Source organism: Pseudophryne corroboree, chromosome 6 (genome assembly GCF_028390025.1).
Source record: "Pseudophryne corroboree isolate aPseCor3 chromosome 6, aPseCor3.hap2, whole genome shotgun sequence".
NCBI lineage: Eukaryota > Metazoa > Chordata > Amphibia > Anura > Myobatrachidae > Pseudophryne > Pseudophryne corroboree.
This window is the reverse complement of record NC_086449.1, coordinates 466,923,384-466,947,923: the sequence shown is the minus strand read 5'-3', so window position 1 is coordinate 466,947,923 and position 24,540 is coordinate 466,923,384. Positions and strand designations below refer to the sequence as shown.

At 47.9% G+C, this 24,540-nt stretch overlaps 1 protein-coding gene and 1 pseudogene across 2 annotated transcripts in view; one reads left to right on the top strand and one right to left on the bottom strand.

Moving 5' to 3' along the window:
* The window catches only part of AASS (aminoadipate-semialdehyde synthase), a 255,271-nt gene that overhangs the window by 165,625 nt on the left and 65,106 nt on the right, over positions 1 to 24,540 (bottom strand). The window lies entirely within an intron of this gene.
* Positions 12,052 to 12,169, top strand: LOC134936997 (5S ribosomal RNA; annotated as a pseudogene).

Below are 24,540 nucleotides of genomic sequence, written 5' to 3'. Positions count from 1 at the left end.
TCTGAGCGATTCCATCTTGAACTTGAACCTTTTCAGGTATATGTTCAGGGATTTTAAATTCAATATGGGTCTGACCAAACCGTCCGATTTCGGTACCACAAACGTGGTCGAATAATAACCCTTTCCTCGTTGAAGGAGGGGAACTTTGACCACCACCTGTTGAAGATGGCTGCAATTCACAAATTGTAGCTAACACTATTTCCCTCTCTAAGGGGGAAGCTGGCAGGGCCGATCTGAGGTATCGGTGAGGGGGCATCTCTTCGAATTCCAGCTTGTATCCCTGAGACACAATATCTATTGCCCAGGAGTCCACCTGTGAGTGAACCCACTTGTGGCTGAAATTTCGGAGACGCGCCCCCACCGGGCCTGGCTCCGCCTGTGGATCCCCAGCGTCATGCGGTCGATTTAGTGGAAGCCGAGGAGGACTTCTGTTCCTGGGAACTAGCTGTGTTGTGCAGCTTCCTTCCTCTGCCCCTGCCTCTGGCAAGAAAGGACGCACCTCGGACTTTCTTGCCTTTTTGTGATAGAAAGGACTGCATTTGGTAATACGGTGCTTTCTTCGGCTGTGAGGAAACATATGGCAAAAAATTTGACTTTCCAGCAGTAGCTGTGGAGACCAGGTCCGAGAGACCCTCCCCAAACAATTCCTCACCCTTGTAAGGTAAAACCTCCATGTGCCTTTTTGAGTCTGCATCACCTGTCCATTGCCAAGTCCACAGGACCCTTCTGGCAGAAATCGACATTGCATTTATTCTAGAGCCCAGTAGGCTAATGTCTCTGAGCATCTCTCATATATAGGACAGCGTCTTTTATATGCCCCAGGGTCATTAATATAGTATCCTTGTCTAAGGTATCAAGTTCCTCAGATAAGGTATCCGTCCATGCTGCTACAGCACTACACACCCAGGCCGACGCAATTGCCTTAATGTGTATAAATGGACTTCAGGGTACCCTCTTGCTTTCTATCCGCAGCATCTTTTAGGGTGGCCGTATCCTGTGATGGCAGGGCTACCCTCTTGGATAAGTGTGTTAAAGCTTTGTCCACCCTAGGGGAGGATTCCCAGCGTAACCTGTCCGTTGGCGGGAAGGGATACGCAATAAGCATCGGTTTGGAAATCTGCAGTTATTTATCTGAAGATTCCCAAGCCTTTTCACATAACTCATTTAGCTCGTGTGAAGGGGGGGGGGGGGGGGGGGGGGGGAAGGTCACCACCTGCCTTTTTTCCCCATACATATGAACCCTCTTGTCAGGGACTGGGGTTTCCTCTGTGATGTGCAACACATCCTTAATTGCTATAATCATATAACGGATGGATTTAGCCAATTTAGGCTGTAACTTTGCATCATCGTAATCGACACTGGAGTCAGAATCCATGTCGGTATCTGTGGGATAGTGGGCGCTTCTGAGACCCTGACGGCCTCTGCGACATAGGATCAGGCACAGGCTGAGACCCTGACTGTCGTAAGCTTTATCCAACCTTTTATGTAAGGAATTAACATTATCATTTAAAACCTTCCACATATCCATCCAATCAGGTGTGGCGCCGTCGGCGGACACACCACATTCATTTGCTCCCGCTCTGTTTCCACATAGCCTTCCTCGTCAAACATGTCGACACAGGCGTACCGACACACCACACACACAGGGGATGCTCTTTTTGAAGACCGTTCCCCCACAAGGCCCTTTGGAGAGACAGAATGCCAGCACACACCCCAGTGCTATATAACCCAGGAATCACACAGTAACTTAGTGTTAACCCAGTAGCCGCTGTAATAATGATTTTTGCGCCTAATTATGTGCCCCCCCCTCTCTTTTGTACCCTCTTCTACCGTGTATCTGCAGGGGAGAGCCTGGGGAGCTTCCTCTCAGCGGAGCTGTGGAGAAAAAAATGGCGCTGGTGAGTGCTGAGGAAGAAGCCCCGCCCCCTCAGCGACGGGCTTCTGTCCCACGTTTATGTACAATATTATGGCGGGGGCTCATACATATATACAGTGCCCAACTGTATATATGTCACACTTTTGCCAAGAGGTCCTAATTGCTGCCCAGGGCGCCCCCCCCCCCCCCCTGCGCCCTGCACCCTTACAGTGACCGGAGTATGTGGGTGTAGTGTGGGAGCAATGGCGCACAGCTGCAGTGCTGTGCGCTACCTCAGTGAAGACTGAAGTCTTCTGCCGCCGATTTCGAAGTCTTCTTGCTTCTTTCACCCGGCTTCTGTCTTCCGGCTCTGCGAGGGGGACGGCGGCGCGGCACCGGGATCGGACGACGAGGGTGAGATCCTGTGTACGATCCCTCTGGAGCTAATGGTGTCCAGTAGCCTAAGAAGCAGGACCTATCTGCAGAGAGTAGGGCTGCTTCTCTCCCCTCAGTCCCACGATGCAGGGAGTCTGTTGCCAGCAGAGCTCCCTGAAAATAAAAAAACCTAACAAAATACTTTTACAGCAAGCTCAGGAGAGCTTCACTGAACAGCACCCAGCTCGTCCGGGCACAGATTCAAATTGAGGTCTGGAGGAGGGTCATAGAGGGAGGAGCCAGAGCACACCAGAATCCAAATTCTTTCTTAAAGTGCCCATGTCTCCTGCAGAGCCCGTCTATTCCCCATGGTCCTTACGGAGTCCCCAGCATCCACTAGGACGTTAGAGAAAATCCTTTAGCCTCTAAGATAGAGGTTTCAACAGCCACGCCGTCAAAGACAGGCGATCCAGATGACTGACAACAAGGACCCTGCATTAGCAGATCTGGACGTTGAGGGAGCAGTATCTGTGCTTCCACGGACATTCTCAACAGATCTGTGTACCAATGCCTTCTTGGCCAAGCTGGAGCTATTAGAATGATTGCTCCTTTTGCCTGTTTTATCTTTCTCACTACTCTGGGTAACAGATATTGGAGGGAACAGATATGCCAGCTGAAACCTCCATTCTACTGACAGTGCGTCTACAAGGACCGCTCCTGGGTCCCTTGTTCTCGATCCGTACCTTGGAACTTTGTTGTTTAGTCGAGACGCCATAAGGTCTATCTCCGGCAGACCCCATCTGTTCACCAGTGTCTGAAACACTTCTGGGTGTAGTGCCCATTCGGTTTCCTGAATGGTGTGTCGACTGAGAAAATCCGCTTCCCAGTTTAGTACACCCGGGACAAATACAGCTGACAATGCTGGGAGATGGAGTTCCGCCCATTTTAGAATGGGAGTTACTTCCTCCATCAATCTCTTGCTGCGAGTTCCTCCTTGATGATTGAGGTATGCTACTGCCGTCGCATTGTCTGAGCGGATCTGGACTGGTCTTCCTTGTAGATTGTCCTTTGCCTGAACTAAAGCCAAGTAAACGGCCCTTAACTCCAACAGATTTATCGGCAGGCGACTTTCCCTTGCGGTCCATTTTCCCTGGAACCATAGGCTTCAGAGTACCGCCCCCCAGCCTTGCAGGCTGGCATCTGTTGTCAGGACTTGCCACTCTTATCCAAAAGAGTCTCCCCTTGTTTAAATGGTTTGTCTGTAGCCACCACGCTAGAGACCTTTTTACATTTACTGGAATCTTTATCATCTGCTTCTTTATCGTCTGATGATTTCCATTCCATTTGGTCAGAATAAGGTGCTGCAACAGTCTGGAGTGGAATTGCGCATATTCCACCATGTCGAAGGTTGATACCATCAGACCCAATTGTCGCATTGCTGCATGGACTGACATTGTCTGGGCCATGACCTGCACCTTGACTATCTTTTTCTCTGGTAAGAGAACTTTCTGTAGGTCTGAATCCAATATGGCCCCCAAATGAACCATCCGCTGTGACTGATTCAGGGACGACTTTTCCCAATTTATGAGCCACCCGTGTCTCTGTAAACAAACTATCGTCTGTTGAAGATGGCTCAACAGTAAATCTTGCGACTGTGCTAAGATTAACAGGTCGTCTAGGTATGGGAATATTCTTATCCCCTGTTTGCGCAGACAAGCTGCCATAACCACCATGATCTTGGTAAACACCCTGGGTGCTGTAGCTAGCCCGAAAGGCAGAGCTTGGAACTGGAAATGTTCCTGGAGGATGGCAAACCTGAGGTAACACTGATGTGATAGTGCTATAGGCACATGTAGGTAAGCATCCCGTACATCCAGAGATACCATGTAATCTCCCGGTTCCATAGCCAACATTATGGAGCGTAACGTCTCCATGTGGAACTTCGGGATCCATATGTATTTGTTCAACATTTTCAGATTTAGAATTGGTCGGTATGACCCATTTGGTTTCTGGATTAGAAATAGATTGGAGTAAAACCCCTGTCCCCTTTGTGATGGAGGTACTGGGACAATCACACCTGACTGCAGTAATTTTTGGACTGCTTCTTGCAGGGCATTGGCCTTCGACTCTATACGAGACAGGCTGGTGCAAAAAAAATCTTTGAGGAGGCTGCCTCCTGAATGGGAACCCATACCCCTGAGATACTACCTTCTGCACCCAAGCATCTGCTGTTGACTGTTGCCATATGTGTGCAAAAAGAAGGAGTCGGCCCCCAACCCTGGAATCCTCCAGGCGGAGGACCGTCTCTTCAGGCTGACGGTTTCTGTTCAGGTTTGGAAGCTGGCTTTTTGCTAGCCCACTGCTTCCTACCCCTGGATTTACACTGGGGTTGCTTAGGCTCCTCTTTAGCTTTCGCTTTGCTTTGCCAACGAAATGAGCGAAATTTTAAACCCTTGGACTTGGTTATAAACAGACGGAAATCTGACCTTTTTCGATTCAGCCTCTGAATCAGCCTCTGATTCTAGGATATCCGATAAAGGTTTTCCAAATAATATATTACCCACAAAAGGCAATGCTTCCAATTCTTTCTTGGACTCCGCATCTGCCTTCCAGGTCCGTAGCCAAACTGCTCTGCGAGCGACTACTGTCAAGGCTGAAGCTTTAGAAGCAACTGTGCCTACATCAATTGCTGCTTCTTCCAAATACTGGGCAGATTGTCTTAAACGGCAAAAACGATCCTCTTGCTCCCTAGTAGGAGAAGGGATGTCATTCTCTAGTTCCTCTATCCATTCGCCCATTGCCTTTGCTACCCAGGCCGAAGCCATAGCAGGTCTTACCACTGCTCCTACTAGAGAAAAAATATTTTTCAACAGGCTCTCTACCCTTCTGTCTGTGACATCACTCAATGAGGTAGATGACCGTGGTAAAGCAGATTTATGCACGAGTCGCAGAACAAGTGCATCTACTTTTGGAGGAACTTCTCTTTTCGAACAATCCACAGCAGGAAATGGATAATAAGAATCCCATCTCTTAGGAATCTTATACTTTTTACTGGGCGCTGCCCAAGACTCATCCATCATTTCCGTCAGCTCATCTGACGCTGGGAATTCAGCTTTCACAGATTTTGTTCGTTTAAATACAGGTGCTTTTGCTTTTAACACTGTCTTGGCTGGCTCTTTCAACAAGAGAACAGCCTTTACAGCATTAATAAGTTCAGCTACATCTTCTGAACTAAAGCTCTGCGACTGATCAGCATACGGAGTTGAATCTATTATATCATCATCATCCGATGTATCATCTTGTGTAGTCTGCCACACAGACGCATCTGTCTTAGTCTTACCTGCCCCTTGGTTGCTTGTAGAAGCTACTGAACCAAACCATAGGAAGGGAGCTGCATGTATGGGTTCATAGTGTAACCTAACCCTTGAGGTGGTGCTACCGGAGCTAACCTGTCCGCTATTGAAGACAGAGTCTTTGCGAACATATTCCATGGTGACTCTGTTGGTGGTGAACCAACTTCTGTTTTTTACTTCGCTGAAAAGCGAAACAGTTTGCACACAAACCCTCATAAGTGACCAATTGATTCATATCAATTACCCCTGACTTACAAGATAAGCATGTTAGGGCTGTAGGAGTGCTTGATAAATTCTCCTCATCACTTTTGCCGCTCACAGACATGGTATTAATCTGTTAATGACTACACAATTTGCGACTGAAAATCACCCTATATGTCTGTATATAGAGGTGAGATCAATCTGACCACAGTGCACCTGATTTGAGGGTCAGAACAGGACTGACATTACACAGAAAAGTCAGCACACATACTAGCAGTCAGTCACATGTTAAAGCATTAGACATTGTCATATGAGAATACAACCTCCATAACAACTTATACATAAGTAGGAAAATTGTACTTCTGTTTTAAACTGGTTCTTTTTTCAACATGCAGAAAACAGTAATATACAGGTCTCATATGCAATAGGTACTAAAAATTAACAATGCATACTAAGAAGTAGAGATAATTTTTAGTACTGTATACCCTGCCTCCGTAGAGCAGGATACAGGGAGACTCACCACACTTCCATATCCAAGCAAATACGCTCGTAAGACGCTGAGTGGATTCAGATGCTACTGGTGTACACTGCCGCTCCTGATAACGGACACAGACGCTCACCAACGGACACTGAGCGATTTCCACGTGTATGCTGACGCTAAGTCCTGCGACTCGGTCTGGCGGGTTTATCTCCACTGTACACAACTGCAGCGTCTAAGCTGCGACCAAGTACCCTCGTGGTAGCGTCTGAGCCGGAAGTGAGGTAATTTAGTTCATGAAATGAGAAACACGCGGGAACTGGCCATGAACTCTGAGGAGGGACGGCCAGGAGAGCGTCTGAATCCCCGTTGACTTAAACTCCCAGGATCGCGGCCTCTACCTAGTCCTGGCGCCTATGATCCCCGGAGCGTAGCGCTGTCGCACTCTAGATGTTCGGCGCATCAACACATTGTTTGTAGTCTCCACCAAAGTCAGTGTAGCTGTGTCCTGATCCGGATTCACTACGGCTGGCCGGTGGTCGGGCTCCCGGCGACCAGCATCCCGGCGCCGGGAGCCCGACCGCCGGCTTACCGACAGCGTGGCGAGCGCAAATGAGCCCCTTGCGGGCTCGCTGCGCTCGCCACGCTACGGGCACAATGGCACGCTATGCGCGCCACACTATTTTATTCTCCCTCTATGGGGGTCGTGGACCCCCACGAGGGAAAATAAGTGTCGGTATGCCGGCTGTCGGGCTCCCGGCGCCGGTATACTGAGCGTCGGGAGCCCGACCGCCGGCATACAGAAGACCACCCTCCTGATCCCTCTAGTAAGAGGAAGTCCATAGACTCATGTCTCCCCATGCTCCGGCCACAGCCTGGTTACGTCTGCTGGACCTGCTAGAACATCCGACACAGACGCCCGTCGAGACAGCACTGATACCCGAAGGTAAGCGTTGTTGCGACTCTTTCTAGAATGCGTTTAAGACGCTGTTAAGATAAGTCGCTCAAAAACAATATAGCAAGTCTATAAAAATAAAATAAAAGCTTGAGGCTGCTCTCACAGCAGCCCTGTGACCATGCGGCTTCCTGCCGCACCAAGCAAAAAACTGATCTGACTGAGTCAGTGGGCGGGACTATATAGTGGAGGCCCCAATTCATCCTGGGAGGCCAGAAAGCTCGTGACCGTGTTGGTGCCATTTTCGCTGTCGCTCGACAATATCCCAATGTTATCCTGTGGACCCAGCCAGAGAAAGGAAAAGAATAAGCTACCTCATTTTATGCTTTTCAAGCCATTACAATGAAAAACAAGATACAAGAAATGTCACATTTTCTATTAGCTGTGCTATCTTGGAAGAGAAGTGTGTCTTGCTGCTAACACAAAGGTAGCCTTGAATTCCATGAACAATAGACTTACATTGTAAATGTTATATGTGCCCGATAACAGAAATGCTGATAGTTGACCCTAAATACATATGAAACTCTGGGGCAATAATAGCACTTTGAAACAAATAAATGACGGCGCTTAATCTGTAACTGTCCTCAGGAAGTGACATTTCGTAACCCATAAAAGCTAGAAGTGTTCACGGAGCCCAGTGAATACACTGAAAAACCAACTGCGTATGTTCCATGACTACTGTTCAGATAGGATGTATTGTTCAGTTTCTTGATATAATGCCCCATTTTTGCCATCTTTAAATGAATAGTAACAGTTATGTTCATAAAATACTGAACTGTAAATTATAAAAAAAGGTTAGAGCCATTAGGTTTCCAGTGGGTCGCCGCTATCTTATTACCTTCCAATGGCATAGAGTATAGCACTCATGCTAACATGGACTAGACTCTGCTGAAGATTAATATTCAAGGCCACAGCTCAGGTGATGGATGGAAGGCAGGAAGGACAGAAGACAATTACCCCCAAAATATAACCATTTAAACTAAAGTCAACAAACTAACACATACACCATATTCGCCTACTTTTGAAAACTAGAAATCAGGGAAATTACAGTACCATGTGAAGTCCGGCGCGCCATTGAGGAGGTGCATCATACTTTGCCCAAAGGGCGTGTCTAGCTCCACATACAGATAGAGCCTTCTTTATCTTAACCTTTAATAGGATTAACTGAGTCAGGGCAGTTGGACTTAATCCCCTGCTGTATTGTTCTCTCTGTATTGTATTGCAGATAGATGAAGGGTTTACGCTAACAAACCATGGTGCACCTAGGCGCAGCAGAGAGACCAAGATAAACATGGCTCCATCTGTATGTGTGTATCTATGCTTAAATGCTTGTTGCGAGATATTTTTATACAACATTAGTAACAATACATTTTGGGAAGTTTTGCAAGTACCGATTCAAACACTGCTGCCTGAAACATGGAGTTTGTTTGCAACTATATATTCGCTGTGATATTTCTTTTCTTCTTACTCGGCACAATATACATAATAAATGTGATGCCTAAGCAATAAATTCCTAATGCAATTTGACCTTGTATGATTCCATCCCTAAGCATACAAGTATGATGTGTATTAAATGCTATTTTATTGTGAACACTGGACCATTTGCAACTACCTATATTTATTGGATGTGCGGTTTTCCATACCATTATCCAAATCATTACAGACACTAGATACTCTAATTAAACAAATGTGTTTAACTAAAGAAAGATGACTAACAAAAATTCTTACTCTTTCACTGCAACCCGGGGAAATTGCCGGGTCTTTCAACCTGGCAATTTCCCGGGTCTCAGCTCTGTGACCCTGGTCGGGAGCTGGGTCAGAGACCCAGGAGTTAGTCCCGAGTTGGTTGTGTTAAGGGCCCTACACACTTACCGATCCCACCGCCGAGCTGCCCGGTGACTGATACGGCTGGGAAGGGGGTGGGGGGAAAGGAGCTGACCTATCTCCATAACACTGCATGCTAATATGGACATTCTTGTCCATATTGGCCTGCATGCATAAGCGACGGGGCATCAACGATTAACGAGCGCGGGGCCGCGCATCGTTAATCGTTGGTGCCTACACACTGCACGATATGAACGAGTTCTCGTTCATATCGTGCATTTTATTTGCCAGCGTGTAGGGCCCTTTACACTGACCAAAATCCCAGGTGTTGCACAATCACGGACAAAAAAACCTGGGATTTTGAGGTCGTGAAAAAGGGATATAAAAATCAGAGCTCACTAGCAGCATGCTATAAATTACTGCACACACACACTGCACAGATAATACCCCTCTTCCACCAAAATCACGAGTTGTCTCCATTTCCACTGAACCTGTGTAAGGCCAGTAAAACCTGTGGATGTCATAAAAAATGGTCTTTATTCAGCCTCACAAAGATGAGATCACAGGCCTGTGTATTCCCAGTGCCCAGCGCTTATTTCCGAGCCCTCTCTCTCTCTTCTGACCTCTGTGCTCTGTGACCAGTGTGCGCAGCTCTTCAAGTACTACAAGCTTATGTGCATCCAATTCTCCTTTCAGGCCCACTCTGTGCCCAGCTCTGCTTGTGCGTGCCAAGCTCTCCTACCAGGCCCTCTCTCAACACGTTCTCCCAGCGTGGACGCATCTCCTCTGGTCTCTGGGTGATTACATCAGCAGCTAGCACCCTGGTAGTACCAATCAGCTGCTTTTGCAATTACTTGGGTCAAAAAACTCGGGTAAGAGAGGTTTCCACTGCAGTGTTACTGGGTTTTACCCATTAAAAATCCTGCTCGATACCCGGTAAGAAATCCCTGGTCAGTAGACCCGGAATTTTTTTCCTTGGAGCAGTTTCCAATGAGCCGCATCCCGACTAGACATGGCAATTACCCAGGTTCATTAGGTAGTGGAAAAGGGGTATGAGGACGCTGTGTGTGATTAAGTGCTTCTGTCTCTCTCTATCAGGCGTTTCTACAAGTGGGAATAATGAGTCGTCAGCAGTTACAGCAAATCAGAATAAGGGAGATTTGACCTACAAAGCAGGGCAGCAGGAGTTAAAGGACTGTAACCAGAGCCTCCTGTAGGTTGCAGGAGGGTAGGCAACTGTGGACATGCACACAAACATACAAGTTCAGATCTCATATTAGGTAACATTTCAGAGGAATAACCACACATTTGCGCAAATATGTGTAACGAAGATCTCTGAATACGGACACAGCCGCACTGTATTGGAAGGAGACTACCAAACAGTAGCTGATGCGCCGCCACCACGGGTGCTCCAGCGCTAGGCCTTAGGGATCATAAGGCACCAGGAATAGTATGAGGCTGCGATCCCTAGGGTTGATGTCAGCGGTGGGGAGTTAGACTCTCTCCTGGTTACCCCTCCCCCCAGTTCATGACCAGTTTCCGCGAGTCTCCTGCCATGAACTGTTGCCTAACTTCCATCTCAGACGCTACCACGAGGGGTCTATGTCGCAGCATAGGCCACTGCGTCTGTGTTCACTAAGCGCTACCACGAGGAGACCCGGTCGCAATACAGGCGTCTGTATGGCCAGTACGTCTGTATGCATAGTGCATCTGTGTTCACTTAAAGTTCCCGGAGCGGCGGTGTACACTAGTAGCGTCTGGATCCACTCAGCGTTTGCTAACATATTGATCGATCTTGGAAGGGAAGAGAGTCTCCCTGTATCCCACTCTGCCGAGTACGGGTTATACAGCACTAAATTTCTATCTACTTTTGTCAGTATGAATATTTAAGTTTAAGTGCCTATTGCATAGGAGTCTGTGTACATTACTGTGGTTTTCTTCGCAATGCGTCTGAATACATTAAGATCTGTATAAAAACAGAATTCAGTAATATGTACTCCTACATACTTTAAAATGTGTTTGTAGTTGATTATGTGCTCATATGACCAATATATAACATGTGACTGACTACTAGTGTGATTGCTGACTTTAATATATGTTTGTCAGTTGGTCTTCTGATCCTCAATGCTGGTGCATGGATAGGGGTCAGATTGATATCACTTTAGAACTATAAAGTGGTTACAGTCACGAATTGTGTAGTACACTGTGAAAGTGCTGATTATTTGTCATGTCCAAGAGCGGCAAAGGTGACAAGAGTACACTTAAAGTAACACCGACACTCATATCATGTTGTCTTGCAATAACTATTATCCTCTCTGATCTGGTACAGCATGGTTCATGTGTAAAATGGTTTGCTTGTCAGCATAATAGATAAATCCCCTTTGGGCGATGTTTGCACAGACCTTGTCCAGTATAGCTGAAAGGTTAATTCCTACAGCTTCAATACCAGGAATAGGGTTCATTATTAACCCATACAGGCCGCTCTCCTCGGTATCCCCAACAGCTTCTCTAATAAAACAAGCTGAGAAACAGAGTGTAAATAAATCATCAACTACACAGGATGATTCATCAGACGATGAAACCTCTATATACTCTTCTTCGGCATAAAAAGAACAGGTAAATATAGCAGAGTTAATGAGAGCAGTAAAGTCTGTTCTATCCTTAGAGGATTCAGCAGAGCCTGTGTTAAAAATAAGGTACCTAGGTTTAAACGTCCCCAAAAAATAGGGCCTCCTCATAGGAGACCCCAGCAGCTGCTGAAAATCAGGGAAAAGGTTTGGGCTATACCCAATAAAGAATATAGGTTCCCAGTAAATGGGATTCCAAATATCCTTTTTCAGCTGAGGACTGTTTAAAAAGGGGAAATACCTCCTATAGGGATACATATATCATTTGATAGTGCGAAAATATATAGGGCCTTTGCCGGCGACGTCAAAAGAGGGATGGTTTTCTGAAAACCATATTGTCTCTGTCTGGGCAGTCATAAGGCCAGCCATGACTTCACCTTACAATCTACAGCACACCACACTGGATGCGGCCAATCTCACTAGATCTTGGAAGCTAAGCAGTGTTGGGCCTGGTTAGTTCTTGGATGGGAGACCACCTTGGAATACCAAGTGCTGTAGGTACACTGGGCTGAGGTAGTGGAAGACAGGTTTTTCAGCGCCTGAAAGGGAGCAAAAATCCCACATAGCTCATATGGACACTAATGTTCTAGGGCAGGGGCGGCCAGACTTTTGGAGTTGGCGATCTACTTTGAAAACTAAAAAGCTTTTGTGATCTACCTAGGAGGAATAATAGCGCGTGCCGCAGGTGCGTGTGCAAAAAAGGGGCGTGGCATAACAAAAAGTGGGCGTGGTATAACAAAAAAAGGGACGTAGCCTTGCTGCACAGAGTGTAATGACTGCCTCACACGAAATAACACATTGGCCCCCACAGGTAAAAACCTCAAACACATATGCCCCCACAGTGCCAGATACACATGCCCCCACAGTGCCATGTGCCCACAGTGCCAGATATGCCCCCAGTGCCAGATATGCCCCCACAGTGCCAGATTACAGATATGCCCCCACAGTGCCAGATATGCCCCCACAGTGCCATGTGCCCCCAGTGCCAGATATGCCCCCACAGTGCCATGTGCCCACAGTGCCAGATATGCCCTCACAGTGCCATGTGCCCAGAGTGCCAGATATGCCCCCACAGTGCCATGTGCCCAGAGTGCCAGATATGCCCCCACAGTGCCATGTGCCCACAGTGCCAGATATGCCCCCACAGCACCAGATTACAGATATGCCCCCAGAGTGCCATGCGCCCGCAGAGCCAGATATGCAACCAGTGCCACATATGACCCCACAGTGCCAGATATGCCCCACATTGCCAGATATGCCCCCACTGAGCCATGTGCCCACAATGCCAGATATGCCCCCATACTGGAGCTCACCGGAGTGGAGCACAGCGCAGTACGCGCTTCTCCTGTCTGCCGCCCTGCTTCTCAGTCTAATCTCCGGCGGTGACGGCAGCGTGTATAGCTCAAATCAGGCGCCGGTCCGCGAGCTCTCATTGGCTAACGAACCAGTACCTGATTTGAGCTATACACTCCGCCGTCACTGAGGAGGCAAAGCGGCAGGCAGGAGAGGCGCGGCTTCGGGTGGCTGGGCGGCGGATCGCGATCGACTGTTTGGCCACCCCTGTTCTAGGGCATCAGTATTAACAATAGTTGCTCGCAGAGCAGTGTTGCTTACATACATGAAAAGCTGATTCAGAATCAAAGAAGGTTCTGGAAAATATGCCTTTGGCTGGAAGTTTCTGTTTGGTAAGGAGTTAACTGATATTCTGGAGTCAAAATCAGACTCCAAGAAGGTCACGTTTCCTTCCACATATAACCCCAAACATAGAGGTCCGGTTTCGGCCTTGTCGGTCATAAAGGAACATAACAGCCCCAATACAATAAGTTTGGTAAGGCAAAGAAGAAAAGGCAACCAGAGGGCCAGCTTCCAAACCAGAGGATAAGCCATCAGCATGATGGTGCGGGCCTCCTTCTGGGGGACCCCAGGATAGGGGGTCAACTTCTTCAGTTTGCATAGATCTGGTAACGGTTTACAAACCGATGCCTGGTTGCAAGAAGTGGTATCTCTAGGTTATGTTTCTCTTCAAGAAGCAACCTCCTCAAAGTTTCTGTTCCAGTCCGTCTCGGGTAGAGGCGAAGGACAGGGGTTTGCAAGAAGCAGTTCAGAAATTGCTTTGGTCAGGAATAGGCATTCCAGTTACCCCTGCACAATAGGGACAGGGGGTTTTACTCCAACCAGGTTTTGGGTTCAGAAGGATCCTTTCACCCCAAACTCAAAATCCTAAACAAATAAGTTTGGGTACCATGGTTCACAGGGAGACATTGCGCTCCATAGTTTTGGCATGGAGCCAGGGAATTACAGTGTATCCCTGGATAGTCAGGATGTTTACCTACAGGTTCCTATAGCACTGTTCCATCAGTGTTATCTCAAGGTTCACCATCCTCCAGCAACATTTTCAGTTCTAGACCTTACCCTTGGTGTTAGCCACAGCCTCCAGAGTATTTACCAAAATTATGATGATTATGGCAGCTTATCTCCGCAAGAAGGGGATAAGAAAATGGTCATACTTCAACCACTTTTTTTTTTTTTTTTTTTATCATCATGGCACAGGAAAGGCTTCTGTGCCATCTCCAACAGACAATGACTTGTCTGCAGAAGCACTGGTGGTTCATTAATTAGCAAAGTCATCTCTGGTTACAATGGATGACTCACTGAATTTACTGAATTCCGGTCTGCAGAAAATGGATTACCTCGGAACAAGATATCCAAGGTACAGTCAAGTACTCAGGAGTTGTTACACAGTCAAACGATATCAATCCACGCAGCTATGCGACTGATGGGATTGATGGTGTCAACATTCGACATGGTGGAGAATGCACAATTCCACTCAAGATCTCGGCAGCATCTGATTCTAGCCAGATGGAATGGAATACATCAGACAATAAAGAAACAGACTTTGGTACTTTCACACAAGGTAAGAAAGTAATCAGCCTGGTGGCTATAGACATCCTATCTAGACAAAGGGAGAATCTTTTGGATATCAGATGAGATATCCTGACAACAGATGCCAGTCTCCAGGGCTGGGGAGCAGTGTCCGGAAGATTATGGTTCCGGGGACAATGAACGATAGAAGAACGTTGCCTGCCAATAAATCAGTTAGAACTTCGGGCCATGTACATGACACTGATTCAGGCAAAAAGACACTCTTCAAGGAAGACCAGTCCAGATCCGCTCGGATAATTTAACGGCGGGGGCATACCTCAACCATCAGGGAGGAACGCGTAGTCAAACAGCAATGAAGGAGGTAAATCACATACTTAAAGTGGGCAGAACTCCATCTTCCAGCACTGTCCACAGTATTCGTTCCGGGAGTCCTAAACTGGGAAGCGGATTTTCTCAGTCGACACGCCATTCAAGCAAACGAATGGGCTCTACACCCAGACGACTTTCGGACTATGGTAGACAAGTGGGGTTTGCCAGAGATAGTTGTTCAGATGGGACCCCATGAGATCTAAGTGCCCGCATACAGGGCAAGAACAACGAATCCGGGAGCAATCTTTGCGACGCCTTGTCAGTGAAATGGAAGTTTCATCTGGCGTATCTATTTCCTCTGATCATCCTGCTACCAGGGTGTTGAGGAAGATAAAAGAAGCAAAGGGTGCCGTGATTCTAATAGATCCGGCTTGGCCCAGAAGGCAATGGTACACAGATCTACAGAGAAGGTCGATGGATGCTCCAAGTCTGCTCCCTCAACGTCCAGATCTACTAATGCAGGGTCTTTTTTATCACAGGCATCTGGATCGACTATCGTTGATGGCGTGGCTCTTAAAACCTCTATCCTGAAGTCAAGAGGATTCTCGTTACATGTAAATTCAAACATTGCACATAGCAAGGAAACCCTCCTCAGATCACATTTATCACCGAATATGGATATATGGACGAGCCCTTTGCATCCTGGGAGGCCTAAAAGATTGTGATCGTTTGGTGCCAAACCGCTGTCGCTCCATCATATCCCATTGTTATCATGTGGAACCTGTGGACTTAGGAGAAATACAGTTATCAATGGTAAGTTCTTACCATAACGTATATTTCACTTTCAATTCTGTTCTGTAGGCTACTTGCCTTCCCAAACATGTATACAATAATAGGATTTTAGTTATCTACCGGTAAATCATTTTCTCGTAGTCCGTAGATGATGCTGGGGTCCACATTTGTACCATAGGGTATAGATGTGTCCACCAGGAGCCATTAGCACTTTAAGAGTTTGAGAGTGTGGGCTGGCTCCTCCCTCTATGCCCCTCCTACCAGGCTCAGTCTAGAAACTGTGCCCGAGGAGACGGACATATTTGAGAGAAGGATTTAACACAAATAGTGGCGAGATTCATACCAGCTCACACATACAAGGCACATCAAGCTAACTAGCTTGAAAAACTCAGCAACCACTGAAACATAACTTACCCAGTAATAACGCAGTACGAAACTAACAACAAAGTTGTACTGAACCAGATAACTGCAGGAAAACGAAGCACTGGGTGGGCACCCAGCATCCTCTACGGACTACGAGAAAAGGATTTACCGGTAGGTAATTAAAATCCTATTTTTTCTTACGTTCTAGAGGATGCTGGGGTCCACATTAGTACCATGGGGATGTACCAAAGCTCCCATAATGGGAGGGAGAGCGTGCAGGCTCCTGCAGAACTGCTTGACCAAACTTGAGGTCAGAGGCCAAAGCATCAAACCTGTAGAATTTAGCAAACGTGTTCAACCCTGACCAAGTAGCTGCTTGGCAATAAGGCCGAGACACCCCGGGCATCCGTCCAAGAAGAACCCACCTTACAAGTAGAGTGGGCCGAAAAAGATTTTGGACACGGCAATCCAGCCGTAAAATAAGCATGCTGGATAGAAGCAGGACATCCAATTTTCTTGAGATCATACAGGACAAACAAACAGAGCGTCCGATTTTCTGTGACGAGCAGTCCTCTGCACATAGATCTTCAGAGCCCTTACAACATCCAAGAACTTTGAAGAAATTGAGGAGTCAGTAGCAACTGGCACCACAATAGGTTGGTTGATATGAAGTGCCGACACAACCTTCGGAAGAAACTGCTGACGTGTCCGAAGCTCAGCTTTATCTTTATGGAAGATCAAGTATGGGCTTTTACATGACAAAACACCAAACTCCGACGCACGTCTAGCAGAAGCTAAGGCCAACAAAGTGACAGCATTCCATATAAGAAACTTGAACTGTACCTCTTGTAGAGGCTCAAACCAGTCAGATTGGAGAAACTGCAACACCACGTTAAGATCCCATGGCGCCGTAGGCGATACAAAGGGAGGTTGGATGTGCAGAACTCCTCTCAAAAAGGTCTGAACCTCAGGGAGGGCAGCCAATTGTTTCTGGAAGAAAATGGATAGGGCCGAAATCTGGACCTTTACGGATCCCAACCTCAGGCCCATATCCACAGCTGCTTGCGGGAAGAGGAGAAATCGTCCCAGTTGAAACCACCGTAGGAAACTTCTTGGACTCACACCAAGACACATTTTTCCAAATACGATGGTAATTTTTAGACGTTACTCCTTTCCTAGCCTGTATCAGGGTAAGAACAACCTTATTCGAAATGCCCTTACGAGCTAGTATCAGGCTTTCAACCTCCATGCAGTCAAACGTAGCCGTGGTAAGTCTTGATAGGCGAACGGGCCCTGCTGCAGCAGGTCCTCTCAAAGAGGAAGAGGCCTCGGTTCTTCTCGTAGTAGATTCAGAAGGTCCGCGTACTAAGGCCTTCTCGGCCAGTCTGGAGCAATGAGGATCATTTGAACCCTTGTTCTCCTTATGAGCTTTAGGATTCTTGGGATGAGTGGGAGCGGTGGAAACATGTACACTGTCTGGAACACCCACGGAGACACCAGGGCGTCCACTGCCACTGTCTGTGGGTCCCTCGACCTGGAACAATAACGCCGGAGCTTCTTGTTGAGAGGATAGGCCATCATGTCTATTTGGGCTAATCCCCAAAGGTCTGTTATTTCCTTGAATAGCCCCAGATGGAGACCCCACTCCCCTGGATGGAGATCATGTCTACTGAGGAAGTTTGCTTCCCAGTTGTCTACTCCCGGAATGAAGATTGCAGACAGCGCCAACGCGTTTTCTGCCCAGAGGAGGATTCTTGCCACCTCTAACATTGCAGCTCTGCTCTTCGTTCCGCCCTGTCAGTTTATGTAAGCCACTGTTGTTAAATTGTCCGACTGCACTTGAATGGCCCGATTTTTTAGAAGATGGGCCGCTTGAAGAAGACAGTAGTAAACAGCTCTTAATTTCAGAATGTTGATCGGTAGGCCGACCTTCAGAATTGACCACCTTCCTTGGAAGGTCTCCCCTTGAGTGACTGCGCCCCAGCCCCGAAGGCTTGCATCCGTGGTTAGAAGGATCCAGTCCTGAATCCCGAACCTGCTGCCCTCCAGAAAGAGAGTTATTGGAGCCACCAGAGGAGTGAAATCCTGGCTTTTGGCAACAGACAAATTCTAAGGTGCATGCAGATGAGATTCTGACCACTTGTCCAGGAGATCCAGCAGGAAAAACCTAGCATGAAACCTTCTGTACTGGATGGCCTCATAAGAGGCCACCATCTTCCCCAGAAGGCAACTGCAGTGATGAACCGACACCCGGGCAGTCTTCAGGACATCCCGGACCGATGTTTGCATCACCAACGCTGTTTCTCGTGGAAGAAACACCCTCAACACTTCCGTGTCGAGGATCAATCCCAGAAAGGACAACCTCCTGGATGGTTCCAAAGTGATTTTGGAATGTTCAGAATCCAAAACGCGAGTAGATGGGTTGTGAGAGCCATGGACCGCAACAGCTTCTCCTTGGACGATACCTTTATCAGCAGAATGTCCAGATATGGAATCATGTTCACCCCTTGTGTGCGGAGGAGAACCATCATCCTTGCCATCACCTTGGTGAATACCCTCGGTGCTGTGGAGAGGCCAAATGGCAGGTCCTGGAACTGGAAATGACAGTTCAACAGAGCGAATCAGAGAATCGCTTAACGCGGCAGCCAAAACGGAATTTAGGGTTATACATCCTCGATATCCAGGGATACCAGGAAAACCCCTTCTCCTGATATTACCGTCCTTAGAGACTCCATTTTGAACTTGCACTCCCTCAGAAAAGGTTTTTTAGGTTTAGAATGGGTCTGACCGAACCATCCGGTTTCGGTATCTGAAAATGTATGAATAGAAACCTTTGTTTTGCATATGAGGTGGTACTGGCACATGAACCTGTGCCTCCACCAAAGTCTGGACGGTGTCTTGCCGGACAGTACTGTCTGCCAGCAGCTGGCAGGCCTGAATTGAAAATCGGTGAGGAGAGAAATGAAATACCAGCCTGTATCCCTGAAGCAGGCTTCTGTTCCCGGGAACCTGCAGCAACAGGTTTTCTTGGGCCTACCTCAACGAAAGGAGGCGTTGGATGGCCTGGCTTCTCTGGTTTGGCAGCCCCACAGAACTGTGATGCAGTTGAAGAAAAGGATTTCTTCGGAGCAGGCGTAGCTGAGGGAAGAAAGGTGACTTACCTGCTGTAGCCGTGGAGATCCACGCATCTAGCGCTTCCCCAAAGAGAGCCTGACCTGAGTGTGGGTCTCCACACTTCTCCTGGATTCTGCGTCAGCAGACCACTGACGTAGCCACAGTCCACGACGAGCTGAGGCAGACATGGAAGAAATTCCTGCTGACATGGAACCAAGGTCCTTCATGGATTCAGCCAGAATCACCTGCCGAACCCTGAATGTTACACAAAAAATAAGATTTTACTCACCGGTAAAACTATTTCTCGTAGTCCGTAGTGGATGCTGGGAACTCCGTAAGGACCATGGGGAATAGACTGGCTCCGCAGGAGACTGGGCACTCTAAAAGAAAGATTAGGTACTATCTGGTGTGCACTGGCTCCTCCCTCTATGCCCCTCCTCCAGACCTCAGTTAGGATACTGTGCCCGGAAGAGCTGACACAATAAGGAAGGATTTTGAATCCCGGGTAAGACTCATACCAGCCACACCAATCACGCCGTATAACTCGTGATACTATACCCAGTTAACAGTATGAAATATAACAGAGCCTCTCAACAGATGGCTCAACAATAACCCTTTAGTTAGGCAATAACTATATACAAGTATTGCAGACAATCCGCACTTGGGATGGGCGCCCAGCATCCACTACGGACTACGAGAAATAGATTTACCGGTGAGTAAAATCGTATTTTCTCTGACATCCTAGTGGATGCTGGGAACTCCGTAAGGACCATGGGGATTATACCAAAGCTCCCAAACGGGCGGAAGAGTGCGGATGACTCTGCAGCACAGAATGAGAGAATGAGAATGAGAATGAGGTCCTCCTCAGCCAAGGTATCAAATTTGTAGAATTTAGCAAACGTGTTTGCCCCTGACCAAGTTGCAGCTCGGCAAAGTTGTAAAGCCGAGACCCCTCGGGCAGCCGCCCAAGATGAGCCCACTTTCCTTGTGGAATGGGCTTTTACTGATTTAGGATGCGGCAATCCAGCCGCAGAATGCGCCAGCTGAATTGTGCTACAAATCCAGCGAGCAATAGTCTGCTTAGAAGCAGGAGCACCTAGTTTGTTGGGTGCATACAGGATAAAAAGCGAGTCAGTTTTCCTGACTCCAGCCGTCCTGGAAACATAAATTTTCAAGGCCCTAACTACGTCCAGTAACTTGGAATCTTCCAAGTCCCTAGTAGCCGCAGGCACTACAATAGGTTGGTTCAAGTGAAAAGCTGATACCACCTTAAGGAGAAACTGGGGACGAGTCCTCAATTCTGCCCTATCCATATGGAAAATCAGATAAGGGCTTTTACATGACAAAGCCGCCAATTCTGACACACGCCTGGCCGAAGCCAAGGCCAACAACATGACCACTTTCCACGTGAGATATTTCAGATCCACAGTTTTAAGTGGCTCAAACCAATGTGATTTCAGGAAACTCAACACCACGTTGAGATCCCAAAGTGCCACAGGAGGCACAAAAGGGGGCTGAATATGTAGCACACCCTTTACAAATGTCTGAACTTCAGGCAGTGAAGCCAGTTCTTTCTGGAAGAAAATCGACAGAGCCGAAATCTGGACCTTAATGGAACCCAATTTTAGGCCCATAGTCACTCCCGACTGTAGGAAGTGCAGAAAACGACCCAGCTGAAATTCCTCCGTAGGGGCCTTCCTGGCCTCACACCACGCAACATATTTTCGCCAAATACGGTGATAATGGTTTGCGGTTACTTCTTTCCTAGCTTTTATCAGCGTAAGAATGACTTCCTCCGGAATGCCCTTTTCCTTTAGGATCCGGAATTCAACCGCCATGCCGTTAAACGCAGCAGCGGTAAGTCTTGGAACAGACAGGGCCCCTGCTGTAGCAGATCCTGTCTGAGCGGTAGAGGCCATGGGTCCTCTGATATCATTTCTTGAAGTTCTGGGTACCAAGCTCTTCTTGGCCAATCCGGAACCACAAGTATCGTTCTTACTCCTCGTTTTCTTATTATTCTCAGTACCTTTGGTATGAGAGGCAGAGGAGGGAACACATAAACCGACTGGTACACCCACGGTGTCACTAGAGCGTCCACAGCTATCGCCTGAGGGTCCCTTGACCTGGCGCAATATCTCTTTAGCTTTTTGTTGAGGCGGGACGCCATCATGTCCACCTGTGGCCTTTCCCAACGGTTGGAAGACTTCTGGATGAAGTCCCCACTCTCCCGGGTGTAGGTCGTGTCTGCTGAGGAAGTCTGCTTCCCAGTTGTCCACTCCCGGAATGAACACTGCTGACAGTGCTAAGACGTGATTTTCCGCCCATCGGAGAATCCTTGTGGCTTCTGCCATCGCCATCCTGCTTCTTGTGCCGCCCTGTCGGTTTACATGTGCGACTGCCGTGATGTTGTCCGATTGGATCAGTACCAGCTGGTTTTGAAGCAGGGGCCTTGCCCGACTTAGGGCATTGTAAATGGCCCTCAGTTCCAGAATATTTATGTGTAGGGACGACTCCTGACTTGACCAAAGTCCTTGGAAATTTCTTTCCTGTGTGACTGCCCCCCAGCCTCGAAGGCTGGCATCCGTGGTCACCAGGACCCAGTCCTGTATGCCGAATCTGCGGCCCTCTAGAAGATGAGCACTCTGCAGCCACCACAGCAGAGAGACCCTGGTCCTTGGAGACAGGGTTATAACTTATCAGCCGATGCATCTGAAGATGCGATCCCGACCACTTGTCCAAGAGGTCCCACTGAAAGGTTCTTGCATGGAACCTGCCGAATGGAATTGCTTCGTATGAAGCTACCATTTTTTCGAGGACTCGTGTGCAGTGATGCACCGATACCTGTTTTGGTTTCAGGAGGTCTCTGACTAGAGATGACAGCTCCTTGGCTTTCTCCTCCGGGAGAAACACTTTTTTCTGTTCTGTGTCCAGAACCATCCCCAGGAACAGTAGGCGTGTGGAAGGAACCAGCTGTGACTTTGGAATGTTTAGAATCCATCCGTGCTGTTGTAGCACCTCCCGAGATAGTGCTACTCCGACCAACAACTGCTCCTTGGACCTCACCTTTATAAGAAGATCGTCCAAGTACGGGATAATTAAAACTCCCTTTTTTCGAAGGAGTATCATCATTTCTGCCATTACCTTGGTAAACACCCTCGGTGCCGTGGACAGTCCAAACGGCAGTGTCTGGAATTGGTAATGGCAATCCTGTACCACAAATCTGAGGTACTCCTGGTGAGGATGGTAAATGGGAACATGCAGGTAAGCATCCTTGATGTCCAGGGACACCATGTAATCCCCCTCGTCCAGGCTTGCAATAACCGCCCTGAGCGATTCCATCTTGAACTTGAATTTTTTTATGTATGTGTTCAAGGATTTAAAATTTAAAATGGGTCTCACCGAACCGTCCGGTTTCGGTACCACAAACATTGTGGAATAGTAACCCCGTCCTTGTTGAAGTAGGGGCACCTTGACTATCACCTGCTGGGAATACAGCTTGTGAATTGCCTCTAGCACAGCCTCCCTGCCCGAGGGAGTTGTCGGCAAGGCAGATTTGAGGAAACGGCGGGGGGGAGGCGCCTCAAATTCCAGCTTGTACCCCTGAGATACTACTTGAAGGATCCAGGGATCCACCTGTGAGCGAGCCCACTGATCGCTGAAATTTGTGAGGCGGCCCCCCACCGTACTTGGCTACGCCTGTGGAGCCCCCGCGTCATGTGGTGGGCTCAGAGGAAGCACGGGAAGAATTTTGATTCTGGGAACTGGCTGACTGGTGCAGCTTTTTCCCTCTTCCCTTGTCTCTGTGCAGAAAGTAAGCGCCTTTGACCCGCTTGCTTTTCTGAAGCCGAAAGGACTGTACCTGATAATACAGTGCTTTCTTAGGCTGTGAGGAAACCTGAGGTAAACATTTTTCTTCCCAGCTGTTGCTGTGGATACGAGGTCCCATAGACCATCACTAAACAATTCCTCACCCTTATAAGGCAGAATCTCTATGTGCCTTTTTAAAGTCAGCATCACCTGTCCAGTGTCGGGTCTCTAATACCCTCCTGACAGAATGGACATTCCATTAATTCTGGATGCAAGCCGGTAAAATATCCCTCTGTGCATCCTTCATATATAAGACGACGTCTTTAATATGCTCTTATGTTAGCAAACTAGTATCCCTGTTTTACAGGGTCACAGACCACGCTGCAGCAGCAATATCTGCAGGTCTCAGTCTAGTACCAGAGTGTGTAAATACAGACTTCAGGATAGCCTCCTGCTTTTTATCAACAGGTACCTTCAAAGTGGCCGTATCCTAAGACGGCAGTGCCACCTTTTTTGACAAACGTGTGAGCGCCTTATCCACCCTAGGGGATATCTCCCAGCGTAACTTATCCTCTGGCGGGAAAGGGTACGCCATCAGTAACTTTTTAGAAATTACCAGTTTCTTATCGGGGGAACCCACGCTTTTTCACACACTTCATTCACTCATCTGATGGGGGAACAAAACACTGCCTGCTTTTTCTCCCCAAACATAAAACCCTTTTTTAGTGGTACTTGGGTTAATGTCAGAAATGTGTAACACATTTTTTATTGCCGGGATCAAGTCACGGATGTTCCTAGTGGATTGTGTATATGTCTCAACCTCGTCGACACTGGAGTCAGACTCCGTGTCGACATCTGTGTCTGCCATCTGAGGGAGCGGGCGTTTTTGAGCCCCTGATGGCCTTTGAGACGCCTGGGCAGGCGCGGGCTGAGAAGCCGGCTGTCCCAAGCTGTTACTTCATCCAGCCTTTTATGTAAGGAGTTGACACTGTCGGTTAATACCTTCCACCTATCTATCCACTCTGGTGTCGGCCCCACAGGGGGCGACATCACCTTTATCGGCATCTGCTCCGTCACCACATAAGCCTCCTCATCAAACATGTCGACACAGCCGTACCGACACACCGCACACACACAGGGAATGCTCTGACTGAGGACAGGACCCCACAAAGCCCTTTGGGGAGACAGAGAGAGAGTATGCCAGCACACACCAGAGTGCTATATAATGTGGGGATTAACACTATAACTGAGTGAATTTTCCCCAATAGCTGCTTGTATATACAATATTGCGCCTAAATTTAGTGCCCCCCCTCTCTTTTTAACCCTTTGAGCCTGAAAACTACAGGGGAGATCCAGGGAGCTTCCTTCCAGCGGAGCTGTGAGGGAGAAATGGCGCCAGTGTGCTGAGGGAGATAGCTCCGCCCTTTTTTCGGCTGACTTTTCTCCCGCTTTTTTATGGAATCTGGCAGGGGTATTTATCACATATATAGCCTCTGGGGCTATATATTGTGATTATTTTGCCAGCCAAGGTCTAATTATTGCTGCTCAGGGCGCCCCCCCCCAGCGCCCTGCACCCATCAGTGACCGGAGTGTGAGGTGTACAA